This window comes from Pithys albifrons, chromosome 10 (genome assembly GCF_047495875.1).
Source record: "Pithys albifrons albifrons isolate INPA30051 chromosome 10, PitAlb_v1, whole genome shotgun sequence".
NCBI lineage: Eukaryota > Metazoa > Chordata > Aves > Passeriformes > Thamnophilidae > Pithys > Pithys albifrons.
The window spans coordinates 31,599,311-31,614,363 of NC_092467.1; positions in this window are offsets into that span (position 1 = coordinate 31,599,311).

Sequence of the window (15,053 nt, forward strand, 5' to 3'; positions counted from 1 at the left end):
TGACCAATCTTAGGCAGAGAGCAAACATTTTTACCACAGCATGCCCACACTGCTCCTGAGGTTTTGTTCATGAACACTTTTCTCCATGATAGAAGAGAAAGTCACCAGATTCTTTATAAAGACCAGTCTCTGACTCATTAAAATTTAAAGATGGAAGGGACAGATTCCTTCATGGAGCAGCTTTCATCTTATGGAATGGGAAGGTTTCTTTGCAATCATTTCAGCAATAAGAAATGGGATGTGTGCTTTACTGAATGATCTGTAATGCAGTTCATGTACTAGTCAGAAAGACACTGGAATGTGTACCATCTATGAAGGAGTAGCAGCTTAAATAAGTTAATTTGTTTAAGTGAGTATCATACAAATATTGGCCACAGCAAAGAGAAAGGAGCTCTAGGAAGCTGATGGCCACATAAGGTCTCCAAAATTAATTAATGGTGAAAAGATTCTGTAAGACACAGTGAGGGTCCTCTCATCTGTACACACAGACACATTTTGGGGTCAAAGGGGACTGTCCCCTCGCATAACAATGGCCAAGGAGCTCCACACTGATCTCTCTAACAAGCAGGCCTTGCTGTGGGAGCTGCAATCCATCTTGGAGGGCAATATTCAGCCTCAATTCATGGATCATTTTTACAGTTTAATGAACTCAGACTTATCAGCAAAGACAACAAACTCTATTGGAAGGACCAAAACAGAATCCCAAACACATCTCTGTGTGACTGAGATGTCACAAAAAGCCTGTTGGAAGGACAGACGATGTTAGAAAATTAAACTTTTTTTTAATCTTATAATTTAATCTTGTTTCTTCAACCCCTGATTTTAGCAAACTGAGTGCTGTGGCCACGTATTCCTTATTAACTCACATTAAGAAAACATGAGGCAGATGCTCTGAAATAATTCTTAGTCTGTAAGTAACAGAAAATCAGTGTTAGGATTTGCATTTTTCTTAACCACCGTGTCCTGGGGGCAGTGCAGGAGCTCAGACGCTTTAGACAGGACAGTTGAGGGTAGTGCAATAACTTCAGGTCCACACAGACAGCCCAGTACATGCCTGGTTCTTAATACTTCATATCTGCAAGATACACATTTGCTGACAGCATGTGACAAGAGAAAACAAGAAATTAATGCAGCTAAGAATTTACAGATATCATTCCAGCTAAAGGTCATAACTAAAATCAATCTTGTATGGGAAGCAGATTTCCCATTACTGAAATATCCCTGGTATCTCATGACTGCAAGATTGCTCAGTACATCTCTAGTAATAAGGTTAACTCTGGCCAGTATGACTTATCATATCAAGAGTTATGTAAGAATTATGTTCAGGGAGCAAAAGGTGCTGGAATATGCAGAAGATGCTTCCTGCAGCAAGGAATATTAATTGTGTTGGGACTGCTGGAAAGTAGAGCAGGTGAAAGGAGAGGAACCTGGAATGGCAGTGTCTCACCCACACAGTCAGAGCCTGTGGGAAACAAGGGTGGTTACAGGGTGTGCTTAGCAGGGCAGAGACACTGGAGGTGGTGGGGAACAGAGTATGAAAGTGCATACATTGGTTTTAGGTGTAAATAATGTATTTAGGGCCAAGACAGCAAAACAGAAACAAGGAAAATAAGGGATAAAAACTGACTTTCACAGGCACCAGACATTATTTTCCAGAGGGGAAAAAAGCCTTCTTAACATAAAGAAGGATGGACACAAACCCATCACGTGTCTGCCTGTAATTAAGGAAAAACAGTCTTGCAAAGATGCAAAGAACAAAAAGATGAATCCTGCATTAAATGGCAGCAAACAAGGAATGTGGGGGGAAAGATCTAAAAGTAGATCCTGTGTGCAACCACCAGGTGGTTGAGAAGTGTATGACATATGAGGAGCTCAGGAGATCAGCTGGCAGAGGGGATGATTGAGTGGGTGCCAGCAGGGAAGAGGCCACATGAAAGACCAAATCCCAGAAATTGGGTCTATGTATCCCAAGCTGTAGGTGACAGCACTAAAGCAACGAGATAAATGAATCGGCTCTCAAGGCAGCAATGATGATGGATAAGGTGGGATAGGATCAGCTGCCAAAGGACTGTGAAAAGGTTCTAGAAATATTCAGAAATGCATCGTGGAGGGGAGGGGGGAAGGAAGGGTATGGGAAGGAGTTGTTGATTTGCTTGGAAGGTATTATGGAACACAAGCAATTGGATTTTATTTGCTGCCTCACCACTCAATTAGCTTTATGGAGTTTGTTAAGGACTTCATATGATGTCAGTGTGTGGGAATGCTGGGAGGATCTCTGGGCTCCATCCCAGGTGGGGTCACTGTCCCTTGGACTCTCGTGGCTGGACAAGTGTGTGCAGTCCTTGCAGGGTGCTGAGCTCCACCAGGGGCCAAACCTGAAGGCCTGAGGTGCTTCAGGGGCTACAGGGAGGCCACTGAATTCCAGGGGGTTTAACTGTGGAGAAAGTGGCATGGAAGCCACTGCCTCAGGGCTTCACCCAGCAGATCTATGGAAAGCAAGGAGGCTCAGTCTCCCTCAGGATGATCTTTCCAAAGAGAATAGAAGGATCTAGTTCTGCCCCTCCGCAGCACCTTACCAAGGGCCTGGTTTACTCCAGAACACCTTTGTGTGTGAGGTCAGAGCAACACACTGAGCTGTGCTGAGGAGGTCCCAAAACACTCTGCAGAGCAGCCCTCTCAAAGGTGCAGTGGAGATTTTAAGAGACCCTTCCCCAGCAGCCTCTCAGGCACAGCTTGAAAGCAAACATGCAAATCCACCTCAGAGCTGCAGGGCCCAGTCACTTCTGCACTGAGCTTTCTTTCTAAATCAAAGGGCAATTGTTCAGGCTCTCTGCTGAGGGAGGACAAAATCCCTGATTTTTTTTTTCATAACAATGTCAGCCTTCCCTTCTCAGTGAGGACTAGAGTTGTTTTAAAAATCGAATAAAATATTTCAGTCCCATTTGAAAACAATTATTCTGGGCCAAATCCCAGGAGGTGCTGAGTGCCTTCAACTCCCACTGCATTCATGAGCAACTAAATGTGCTGAATATTGTGCATGATCTTAGAGATTTCCCTTCAGTGTAAGAGCCAGATGCCCCATATCTTTTAACCTGAGGCACTGCTCACTCCTGCAAATAGAGCACAGCTTGACCCTGCGAGTCCTGAGCACGAAAGGTTGCACTTACTGCTGTGCCCAGTATCACTGACAATAATCTCTACCATCCATAATAAAGTTTTGCAGGATGGAGCCTTAAATAAAATTTATGTCACTGACCTACAACCAACAGCTGCAAGAAAAAAGTAAAACTCTGATGAAAATTCCCAGCCCATTAACGTGGCTATTGCACTACTTCAGCCTCAGAGAAAAGCTGCATTAACTCTATCCTTCAAAATGATGCAGCCTAAACAGCTCAGCTGGAGTCATTAAACATCGTAGTGGGTTCTCTGCCCAATCCAAAGCCTCAAACTTCAAGCATTCTTTAAATATGATTCATTAGAATTGTACTTAAGAGGCCATCAGCAAGGTGAACTAAATCCCCTTCTCAGCCATGCAGTGGACTGGACAACTGTTTGCCAAACACTGGGGCCTGGCTTCATGTCTTGCAAATGCCCACAGATATATAAACACATGGTCAAAAGGGTGAGTAAAGGCAGTGAACAGTCCTCTCCAAGACCTACAGAGGAGGCAGAGCCTTGGTCTGAGCACAGTGTCCCTGTTTGTACCAGCACCTGAGAGCAGCCAGAGAGCACCCAGGATTTACTTCACCTGTCTGGTACAGTGTGCTGAGTGTTCCTGTGTGTTTGTGTGTACGAACCTTCTGCCTCTGAAACGGTTAAAACTTAAGGTTACCCATCCAAGGAGCAGAAAATGAAGGTTCTCAGTTTGATGGACAACAGCTCAGAGATCCCTGATGTCCCAAAATATTAGGTTTCTCTTCTAATAATGTTGGAAATATTGCCTACTGTCATGATTAATCTGAGCAGCATCTCCGGCTGATTGCAGGTGACGCAGTCACAGCGCAGTGCCTGTGTTGGTTTCCACACACCGTCAAATCTGCTACACATGCAGGGCTGAAGGGGAAGGAACTGTGATACCAGGTATCCCAGTGGCTAATAGATTGTGACATGAAAGAAGGAAACCTTTATTTTAATTCAAAAAACAAAAGCCAAATAGCAAAACTTATGTACGTGCCTAACTTTTTTTTTCCTTCCTCAAGTGGAAAACATTCGCCTGCTAACAACTCTTGGCTGGCATCAAGGGAAAGTGGAGGTATTTGCAGATGTGGAGGAAGACATACAAAACATTTTTCAAATCAAAGGCTTGAATTATTGCACTGGGTTCATGAAGTTTCACAGGCATGTAGACACACCATTGTCTGCACCCTGGAACAAGCTGTCCTTTCTTCGGGAAGGAAAAACAACCCAATGTTTCTTACAATCCCATCTGTATGTATCAGGGAGCTATCTATATTTTGAAATTCTTTGCATTGTCTGTGGTAAGGGTGTGCTGTTTTGGCCCAACAATGGCAACATTGATTTTAGAATTTCAGAATTTTGGTGCATAGAACAAACTGTGAAACAAAACCGGCCTGCTCTCCATAGTACAACAACAGTGCTCTTACATAAACTTGCCTTTCCGCGCCATTTTACATAGTCAAAGATCAATACTGTTCATTCAGCCAACATTATTAAAGCCATTTATCAGCCACTTTTTTCCTCGTTGCTAATAAAAAGGATTTTGCCGACAAAGTTATGTCATCTTCCGCTCACTCGGGAGCGGCGCAGATAATCAGCTTTGTTGTGTCCCCAACAATCGGCCCTTGTTTATGAACTTACATTTATTAAGTGAAAGTATTTGGAAACTGATGGTACATTGAAGTTTGGTTGCCATGGGCAATAATCATCCCAAAAAAGTCATGACCTCCCTGTTATGCAGCTAGTAACTAATTGAAATGATACAAATTACTCTGATTCTCTGTCTGCCAGTTTGGAGGCTGGTTGTGGTCAGGGGTCAAACGAGCCCCTATTCATGGGCCATGTTTGAAGTGGTGCTGCCCCGGCTGCTCCGGACACCGCCCCACACTGGGAGAGAGTGCTCAGGGAAGGACACGCTGCAGCCACCACCACCTTGGGCTGCCACTTCAAAAGCCTCTCCTTGTCAGTCCCTACCGAGCAGGGCATGCTTTGCTGGGTAGAAATAAGTGCTGTATTCATCCCCAAGGGCTACCTTGCACACTGAACTGAGGTACTGCTGCTGAATCAAAGTCTGGCTCTGCCTGCGCTCCACTCACGAGAAACAACAAAGAGCCCTTTGCTGTGAAACATCACAGGAGAAATTAACCCCCAAAGAATTAGCTGGGGTGTCATCCTCTAAAAACGTTTGGGATAATTCAGCTGCGTGCTAAAAGAATACAACATGTTTGTCACAGTAAATAGGAGGACCTCAGCACTAAAAAATGAATAGTAAAATGAGATTTTTGTCCTTTAGGAACTTCCAAGTGATTCCATGGAATGTTGCTCAAAGGCTTATTAAATATGTGCCAAAAGTACTGGTTTGCTGGGTGAATATTTGCAATGCCACTGAAGAGATTTCTTTCTTTGTGTAAGCTCCTACAGCTTCAGCATGTCCAAAGCTATTAAAAATGTGAGAGAAGAAACCATGTTACAGGAACAAACCAGGCTCTTTGGATAATTAACATTTTCTCTGTTTCAATGTTATTTGAAAGCTTTACCATGCAATTTGAGCCCAGTATGTTTCAATAGTCCTTTTTGTCAATACCAAATGTGTCCATCTCCTACTGGGGACAGATATGACTCTGATGGCTCTGTTTGCTCCTTATCTAACAACTTTTCTATTTTCAGAAGATTTTTTTATTACAGATTTTAAGTTCTGTTTAGTATTTTTTTTGATGGTCTCAATGAGGGAATCAAGTGCACCCTCAGTAATTCACTCAGTTGGGAGTGAGGGTTGATCTGCTGAAGGGCAGCACTAGCTGTGCTCAGTAATATATATATTTTACACACAGTCTCCCTAAAATTGGCACCATTTTAAAATTGTTTTCACTGATGCCCAGGATCTAAGTAGTTGTCTACAGGTGTAGGTACAAGGCAGAGTGAAACAGAAAACAGTAATTTGTTTCCTAAGAAAATGATGTCTTTTTTTTCAATCTACATCAGTGTCTTCTCCTGGCAGGATTCCCACTTCTTGTCAGGCAACAAAAAATGAAAAACATTCCTTTTCAAATTAAATACATCACTTTGGAAGTGTTGTGTTTTAACAAGACACTGTCATGCTTAGAGAAAAGCGGGCACCTGTCATGAAAAATATTCATAGTAGAAAACCTAATTTTCCTTTAAACACAGAAAAAAATTGACCAGCCCTATTACAGAAGTCTTTCAGTGCCATTTCATGTCAGCGCTGTCATTACATCTCCTACTGTGAAGACAGCCAAGAACATGTCTTTGAAAATTTATCCTGGGGTTGCCCTGTGGCCTGTTGATTGTGTTCCAGAGGCAGGTCCCCGTGTGCTCCCACACAAGCCAGCCTGGCCATCTGAATGTTTCCAAGAGATTTTAATCTCATCTTCAGCAAAACTTCCTGGGATGGTGATGTAGAAAGGTTTAAACAGAGAAAAAAAAATCTATTTTAAGTGTTCAGAAAAGTGCTGAGCTTGATCCTTGCAAAGAGCACCCTCGGGGCAGTAGCACTGACACAGGACATGGAAGGATGTGAAGAAGGCACAGCATTGCTGATTCCCCTAAACTGGGGTGTTTAAGTGGAGTATTTGGGCCTGATTCTTTAGCCTACCACAACAGGACTGCTGGAATCACCTTCATTATTTAGAAACTACATCCCAAAGAACAAATTACCTATTTCCTTACTTAAAAACCTTTATTAACTCCTTATAGTTAACTTCTGTCCTCCAGAACAGTGTTTGTCCAGAGAACCTTTGGGTGTCACAAGTGTCCCAGGCCAGGTTGGACAGGGCTTGGAGCAACCTGGGCTGGTGGGAGGTGTCCCTGCCCATGGCAGGGGTGGCACTGGATGGGCTTTGAGGTCCCTCCCAACCCAACCCATTCCATGATTCCATGATTTGGCAAATGGCAGCCCTGTTTCCCCTCACACTCATATAGGCATAAAGTGTCTCTCCAACTAATCCCTTCAGTGGAGTCATTCCTAATTTGCACCACCGTGAGAGATGATTGGAGCCCACCTGTCCATGCTATAAGGTAATCACAGGGGTAATGAAGAAACAGAGGCAGTTTTTCCTCACTGATCCTGCCATGAGTCAGCAGTAAAAGCCAGAGCAGATAAATTGCAAATCTGGAAGCAGAACAGGATGTGTAAAAGACTCTCTCAAGCAAAACTTTATTCTGCTGAAGTTACTTGGTCCCACTAGAGTCAGTGAACTTGCACAGACAAAATCTAACTCAAAAGCAGCGCATCCATTTCCCTCTGGAAACCACGAGCACAGTAACAAGGGCAATCTCTGGGTCTATATCCTCAAGCACTGCCCAGCTGCTGTTTGTCCTGCACCTCCTCCAGTGCCTCGGCTCTGCCAGGGCAGCGCTGCCCGCTGGGTTCGGCAATACACACATTAAACATGGCCCAAACACGTTTCAGCAGGAGGGAACACAGCAGCTCAAAAGAAGCGGCAGTGGTTTGTTGAGTCAATGACGGGCTTTCTTCCCAAAGTCTAAATGCAGTGCTAGGTGTTTAATCTGCATTTTAAAAACACCCATAAACACACATTTACACAATAAAACATAACCATCTGAAGAAGCCATTACAGCCAATTGTCCTTTGTGTCAACTAATTCCTTCCATCCCTCCCCAAAGGGCTCAGCTGAGTCCCCCTTGGAGACCCTGCTTCCAATAACAACAATTCCCTTCCTCCCCAGACCATCATGCCCACACCACATGGGCAGCTTTCCCATCCCGATGAAACCTTCAGGCTCTGCTTTCCTCCTCCAGGCACACTGAGATAAATAAGGTAAAGGTACCTTTACCCTAAGGGAGAAAGGTCCTAAATCTAAGTGTGCTGAGGGTTTTACCGTCACTGTTCGGGTCTGTACCTACCGTGGATGGAGAACTTTAAGATGATTTTTTTTCCTTCCTGCTTTGGTTGAAAAATCTGAACTTCCTAAAGTGTCAGGAATCTCAAATCTACAGGACAGATTTTCTCCCATTTCTTCTAAAGACTGATATAAATCATTTAAAACACAAACCCAAGGGTTATGTTTGCTGGCTCCTTGCTTTTCTTTGACTCCTGTCGTAAGAAAGGTATTACAATTCAAGGCACAGAGGACCAGGGTTGTGTTGTCTGCCACTAAACTCTGCCTTACTTCCCCCAAAGCCCTTTGCAATCAGTAGTTACTCATAAGGTAAATCTCAGCATGGACAGAGGAAATACAATCCAAGGTGCTTATATTTTTCCACATATGGAGGGTTTCCACGCAGGACTTGCAGCCTCAGTGAATAAAAGTCACCAAAGCAGGAAAAATAAAGGAAAACTGCCATGAGGAAAAATGAACATGCAGATCTCCTCTGGAATATACTGTTTAATTGCCCTGTTTTTCTTCCTCAGATCACCCCTTTCCTTTTTCAGAGGGATATTGCTGCTTTCTTCCTCCTTTTTCATTATCCTATTAATAAGCAGCATAAGCTGTGAAATATCTAAAATCATAACAGTTACACAACTCCTTGGATTGTCCAAAGGATGACAAACATGGGTTTGAGTGATATTAAAATACATGTATGTATTCTATCTGTAGATATGTATAGAGATTTAGTTCACAAAGGTTACTTAAACTCCCAGATGCTGGGGTGAAATTAATTAATGGACTTGTCTAAAATTCAATGAGAACTGAAAACAGAAAAAAAATAAGAAAAATGGCATAAGCTGATACCCAATCCCACATCTCAACAAATAACAATGGACTGTTTATGCTGCATTACTCTTCCCTAATCTCCACATATTACTATAATTATTAACTACTAGTCCTAAAATCTATAGAGTTATCATTATTGTTATTATTATGAAACCCAATCTCATTTTCATGTCATAAAGATAAACCAAATCTCATTTCAATTAGTTGCAGCAGGAGGGAATGAACTTTAAACAGACATTTAATTTCTGAAAAAAAAAATTAGGAAGTTCTTCATGGAAATGTTATGGCATTTTGAAACAGATTAATAGTTGGGGATGAACACATCCACCCTGCAGCTAAATGACGGCCGAGCTGCGAGCGGGAGGCAGGTTAAATGAGCAAAATCAGGTGATACCACTGCTTTGGATCTAATCAAAGAGTATTCATTTTTATGACTTTTTAGCTGCGTTATTTTTCCATCCCCTGTGCTGTCTGAGCTGGTACTGGGGGTTGGCTGCTCAGTAATTGGGGTGTAGTTGGCTCTGATGCATGACATGGGTAAAGAAGTGCAGGGCCAAGGGGGTACTTGGCATTCTGGTTCCTGCTGGGAACGGTTCCCACTCACACCATCTCCACAGAGCACAGCCCTGCACTCACCTGCCATCTCCTGTATATTTTGTCATGGCTGGAGGGCAGGATCCGACCTCACCAGGGCAGCATCCAACCTCACCAGAGCAGGATCCAACCTCACCAGGGCAGGATCCGGCCTCACCAGGGCAGGATCTGACCTTAGCAGGGCAGGATCCAACCTCACCAGGGCAGGATCTGACCTCACCAGGGCAGGATCCAACCTCACCAGGGCAGGATCCAGCCTCACTAGGGCAGGATCCGACCTTAGCAGGGCAGGATCCAACCTCACCAGGGCAGGATCTCTTCTCACCAGGGCAGGCAGCCTCCCCAGCACACCAGCCCCATCCTGTGCTGATTCTTACCAGCATTGAGCTGGTTAAGGGTGTGCCCATGAGGGTGCTCAGCAACAGTTTAATCCATGATGCCCAGAGAATGTTAAAGGGTTGGGATGGACCTCAAAGGTCATCCAGTCCCAACTCCCCTCCATGTGCCACTCCCACTGGGCCACAGGTTGCTCAAGGCCTTATCCAACATGGCTGTGACCACCACCAGGGATGGTACACCCACACCCCTGGGCAGCCTGTTCCACTGTCTAACCACTCTCACAGCAAGACTTGTTTCCTAATATCTTAGCCAAATCAATCTCCCCTGTTTCAGTTTGTACCGATTACTGCTTGTCCCATCCCTGCAGTTCCTGCTGAAGAGTCCCTCTCCAGCTTCCTGGTCGGTCCCTTCCAGGCTGAAAGACACACCATGAAGGGTGCCCTCCTGGATCCTTGCTGGACAAAGGGATCCAGTGCAGTGCAGGTTACTCTCCAGCCAAACCCCTGCTATGGAGGTGACCCTCCAGAAAGGCTCCGGCCTTGGCAGACATTGCCATGGTGACAGACGCCCTCAGGCCTTGAGAAATCCTGGTCCCTGTGGCATTGTCAACCGCTGTAGATCTCAGAGTCCTTTTCTACAGACACTTTCGCAAAGCTACAAAATCACTTAATTACTCATGGCCCGGCAATCCCAAGGTTTAAATCAGAAACTGAAAAACAATAATAGTAATAAAAAAGAGATGTGGACAGAGCGGGGCTCTGCTCGCCCTGCTGCCCCCCGTGCCCCTCTGCTCCCTCCCTGGTTCTCGGGGCAGCCCCGCGGCAGCGGCAGCGCCCAGCGGGGTCCCCGCGCGTCCTCCTCCCATGGAACATCCCCACCTCCTGGCTGGCGCCCACATCACACCCCGGCCCGGGCAGCGCCGCACCCGGCCAGCGGCAGCCGTGTTTGCCCTCTCCTGAAGTGTGGTCAGACTTCAGAAATATCAAATGTTTAGCACAATACCGAGACTAAAACACAGAAATAAAAAGACACCCCGTAAATGCAAGCTGAAATCCAGTTTCATGAAGTCAGTTCCAAGAAGTTTTTCTCTGTGCTGCCGCTGCCATCAGTTATTTCCTTCCCAGCTCTCAGGCAGCAAAAAGCAGGGATGCACCCAGGACACAGAGCCCTGGCTTGCACAGAGGGGCACCAGCCACCGGCACGGACCAGGACATGGAGCGGGTGAAAGTCTTGGAACAGCCGGCAGAGAAAACTGGACCAGGGAATGCAGGACTGGAAGAAACTAGTGGGAAATTAGGGGGCTACTGATAATAGATGAACTTAATTAGCTGAGATGATGAGAAACTGAGATTAAATTAGAGGAAATTTCCACATGGGGACAAAAAGCTGGGAAAAAGAAGAGTAGGGAATGAGGGAGTAATGCATTAGAAGCAATGAATGTTTGGGAGAGGCTGGATGTGGAAAGAAAGGAAGTAGAGAAGTCAGGACTGGAATGGGAGAGCTGGGAAAAGACTGACCATATCTTGGAACATGAGGGGAATCCAGGATTCTTGTGTGCCACAGTTCCAGTACCCTCAGCAAGCAGCTGTGAAATCCAGTGGCAAAGTGACTCTCATGCCAGTCCTGTGCTGGTTCACAGGTAGGACCCGCCTCCTGTTGTTGATCGAGCCATTAACTCAAAGTCCAAGGCACCGTAGTGAATTTAACAGCACCAGCTCCTCAGACAAAGAAGCCATAGCTATACAATATTGCATACAAGATTTTTCCTCCCGGACCCAATTTGCCCATTTAACAGCCCAGGAAATCACAGATAAAATCAATTTTAAATAATCAACTCCAGCAGTCTCATTCAGGAATGCCAGAATTAAGTTTGCTTCAAACAACTCTAATTTAGCTCCATTTTATATTAAAGCACAGCATTTAGAGATAACATAATTAAAATCATTATCTCCCATTTTTTTCCTGCAGGACTCTCTCCCTGGAATGGCCCTTAATATCCTTTGATTGTGGGGTTTGGGGTTATTTTGGCTCTAACATGAAATCAAGTGGCTTGTTTCCTTAAAATAGATTAATGTTGAGTTATGGCTCTGTAACACAATTTTGGGGCTCTGGTTTCTCAAGCAACACTCAGAGTAGGCAGCACAGCAGTCTGGTGGCCAGACAGCAGGATCCCCACTCACCCTTCCTTTGCTTTGTATACATTAATACAATATATACTTAACAAAAATTAACTGCATAAATCCATCAGATTATGTCTTACAAAACTGCAGGTAAGGTCTAATAACAAAACAATCAGGGTGGCTTCTGTGATCACAGACTCCAAACGACTCCAGATTGCTCTTTTCTGCCTGGTGCACTGATCACACCTCATGCAGCGAAACCCACACAGAGCTTGGAAAACTTATTTTAGAGAAGAATAAAAAGTAGTAGCTGGTTTGGCTGACAGCCAAATCACAATATCTCCATGCACCACTGAAATTTACTTTTCTGAAAATGAGAACTTGGCACTCTATGGAAAAAAATCAGTCTTCTTTGGACTTCTCCAGCTGGGCATCCAAATTCCCTGTTTTTTTTGTTAATGGTGACCCACATCTTCTAACAGTCCTACTGTACTTATGAACATCTGCTGTAACCTTCTTATAATGAGTGAAGGGCAGTGATTTTCTGAAAGCTTTTGCTCCAATTCAGTGAGATAATAGCAAGCCTACAACTAAAGGAAATGTGTTTTTTTAGCATATGAATGAGGTGGATCACCTAAGTAACTCAAATCACCAAGGCTTATTTGTTTGCTGTATTTCCTAATTGTTTCTGGAATCAGCTGAGTGCTTTCCCTCAACAACAAGTTTGCCTTATTAAGCTTATCCGTGCAGGAGAGAGAGAGAGATTCTTGACATGCCCAGGATTGCTTCTGCTCCATCTGTGCTAACCAGCAGTGGAGAGAGCGTTCCTGTGCTCACAAACCCCCAGAGCTGTAACACTCCCCAGTCACACCACAACATGATTTACTAGACCTGTTAAAATAAAGTGGGAGAAGAAATTGTAACAGGTCTTGGAAACTGCAGAAAATTGCCATTCAGAGCACACTCAGGTCTCAAAGGAAATAGGATCCACTTGGGAAGAACAAAACCCTGTGGGGTCTGTTCTCTCTGCACAGCCAGTTCATGTGCCATGGGGTGACTTCCCTTTGCAAAAGGACCTGTTTTATGCTTATCTCATGCATGTTATTGATGTTTTATAATATCGTTAATGGACTCTTCAGATGTGTAATAATAATGATAATTTGTCATTGTGCAGCATTCTCTATTTGAAGATCTATTTGGGATTGCCCCACATGGAGTAGCAGGATCAGATATTTAGCACACTGTGATCCCACAACAGTGTCGGGTATTCCAGGGGGAAAGTGAAGAATGCGTTTCACACACACACCTCAAAACAATGCAGGAAGAGTGAAAGGAATAACCCAGTTGTAGCCAAGATGCCAGGACTGCCTAAAATAAAGTCAAAAGGTAGTCCCCCATGTTGGCAAGGCCTTGGTTTCCCATTTCAAGGTCACACTTGCCACCTGTGCAGTGTTTGTTTGCATTGCTATGGGACAGGAGGGCACCAGAGCTGTAGAAAGGAAGGTATTGACCACCTCTGACTCAGAAATGTCCCTTCTCCAACCAACTCAGAGCTGCAGGTCTTCAGTTCTAGCTAAAATGCTTTTGTTTAAGTAAAAACAAAAACAAAACCAAAAGAATAGTATCATACTAAACAATTTTGGTGATTCCCTCCTGCAATGTTATTCTGCCAGTAATGCTGACTGAATGTTCACTGGATGTTGGGGGTTCTCAGACCCAACCTTACACCTAAACCCAGCCCAAGCTAACCCACCAATTCTGGTTGGGATGGAGAGCTGGAGTTCCCTCTTGTGTGTCCCTCCTGACCAGCACTCCTTTGCTTCCTCATTCAGGAATTGTATAACCACATACCAGTGGGGGTTTATACATATAAAAATACATATACAGATATAAAATTCTATTTGTGTGTTTACACACAAACATATATGTGTGTCTATATGACTGACTGTCTTCATGCTGATGATTTGGTACATACTTCTCTCAAAGAGGTTGCTGCCCAAGCACTGATTCCCCTCCATATTTACAGAGTTGCAGAGCTGGGAACAAACATGCTGAGCCTGTACAAGCTTTCCATGCAAAGCTGAGGAGTCTTGGTGAGCCAGAGGAACCCTCTGAAGGCAGAACTTCACCCTGAGCTGCAAGGCTTTGCTCTGGAGAGCTTTGCCCCTTCTCCTGTAGTCTCACACATCTGTGTGACAACAGTGTTTTGTAACGCAGCAGAACTAAATGAAATGCTCTGAGAAGGGTCATAGTAAAACAAACTACACCAATAGGAATGTTCTTGCAGCTCTTTCATTACTTCTCTGCATTTCAGGGAGGGGTTTGCTATTAATATCTTTCCTCCTCATCTCCTTCCAGGCTCGTCTTAGTATTTTCAACCTCCATTCTCTTTATTTTAGGTCCCTCTCCAACAGCTTATAAATGCCACCATTTGTTAGGTATAAATCCATTTTTAAAACAGACTAAAACCCTCCAGCTTCCCCTTGCTGCAGTTCATTGACCCTCCAGGTTTTAGAGCTACAAATCCCTTGTTGTCTCTGATACTCCCTCTTCAAAATGTCTGACAGTGCATCCTACAGGGCTGGAGCTACCCCTTCCCTTCAAGAGCAGCCTGGCACTTGGAATCCCAGCACATTTGGTTTGGGATAAAAACACCCTTCAGGCAGCGATGTCTGAGCAGGATAAACACAAACCAGGCAGGCTCTGCCACATCCTGAGCCCAGGACATCTCCTTTGTGCTGGACAGGAGGAAAGAGTAAGGGTGTTAGTTGGGAGGGTGACTTAGGTGGAACCATTTCCCTTCCCCTGCAACTCCCACGGGAGATTCTGGCCCCCTTAGAGCAGCCAGCACAACTGTTCAGGGAGACAGTTAGTGCAGGACTATCAAATGATCTGGCTCAGCTTAAAGAGTTTTAGCAGCAGGTTCTTTGAAGCAGGATCACTTCTGCCTGAGCTGGGTCATGGCTCATTACACCAGCACTTGTGCTGTCTGGGCTGAGGGCTGATAACCTGCCCAGGAACCAAACACCACAACCCAGACCAGCTGCATGTGGGGCAGCCCCTCACCCTGAGATGACACACACCAATTCATAGAGATTCAGATCCAGTGACTCTTAAAAATATCCCA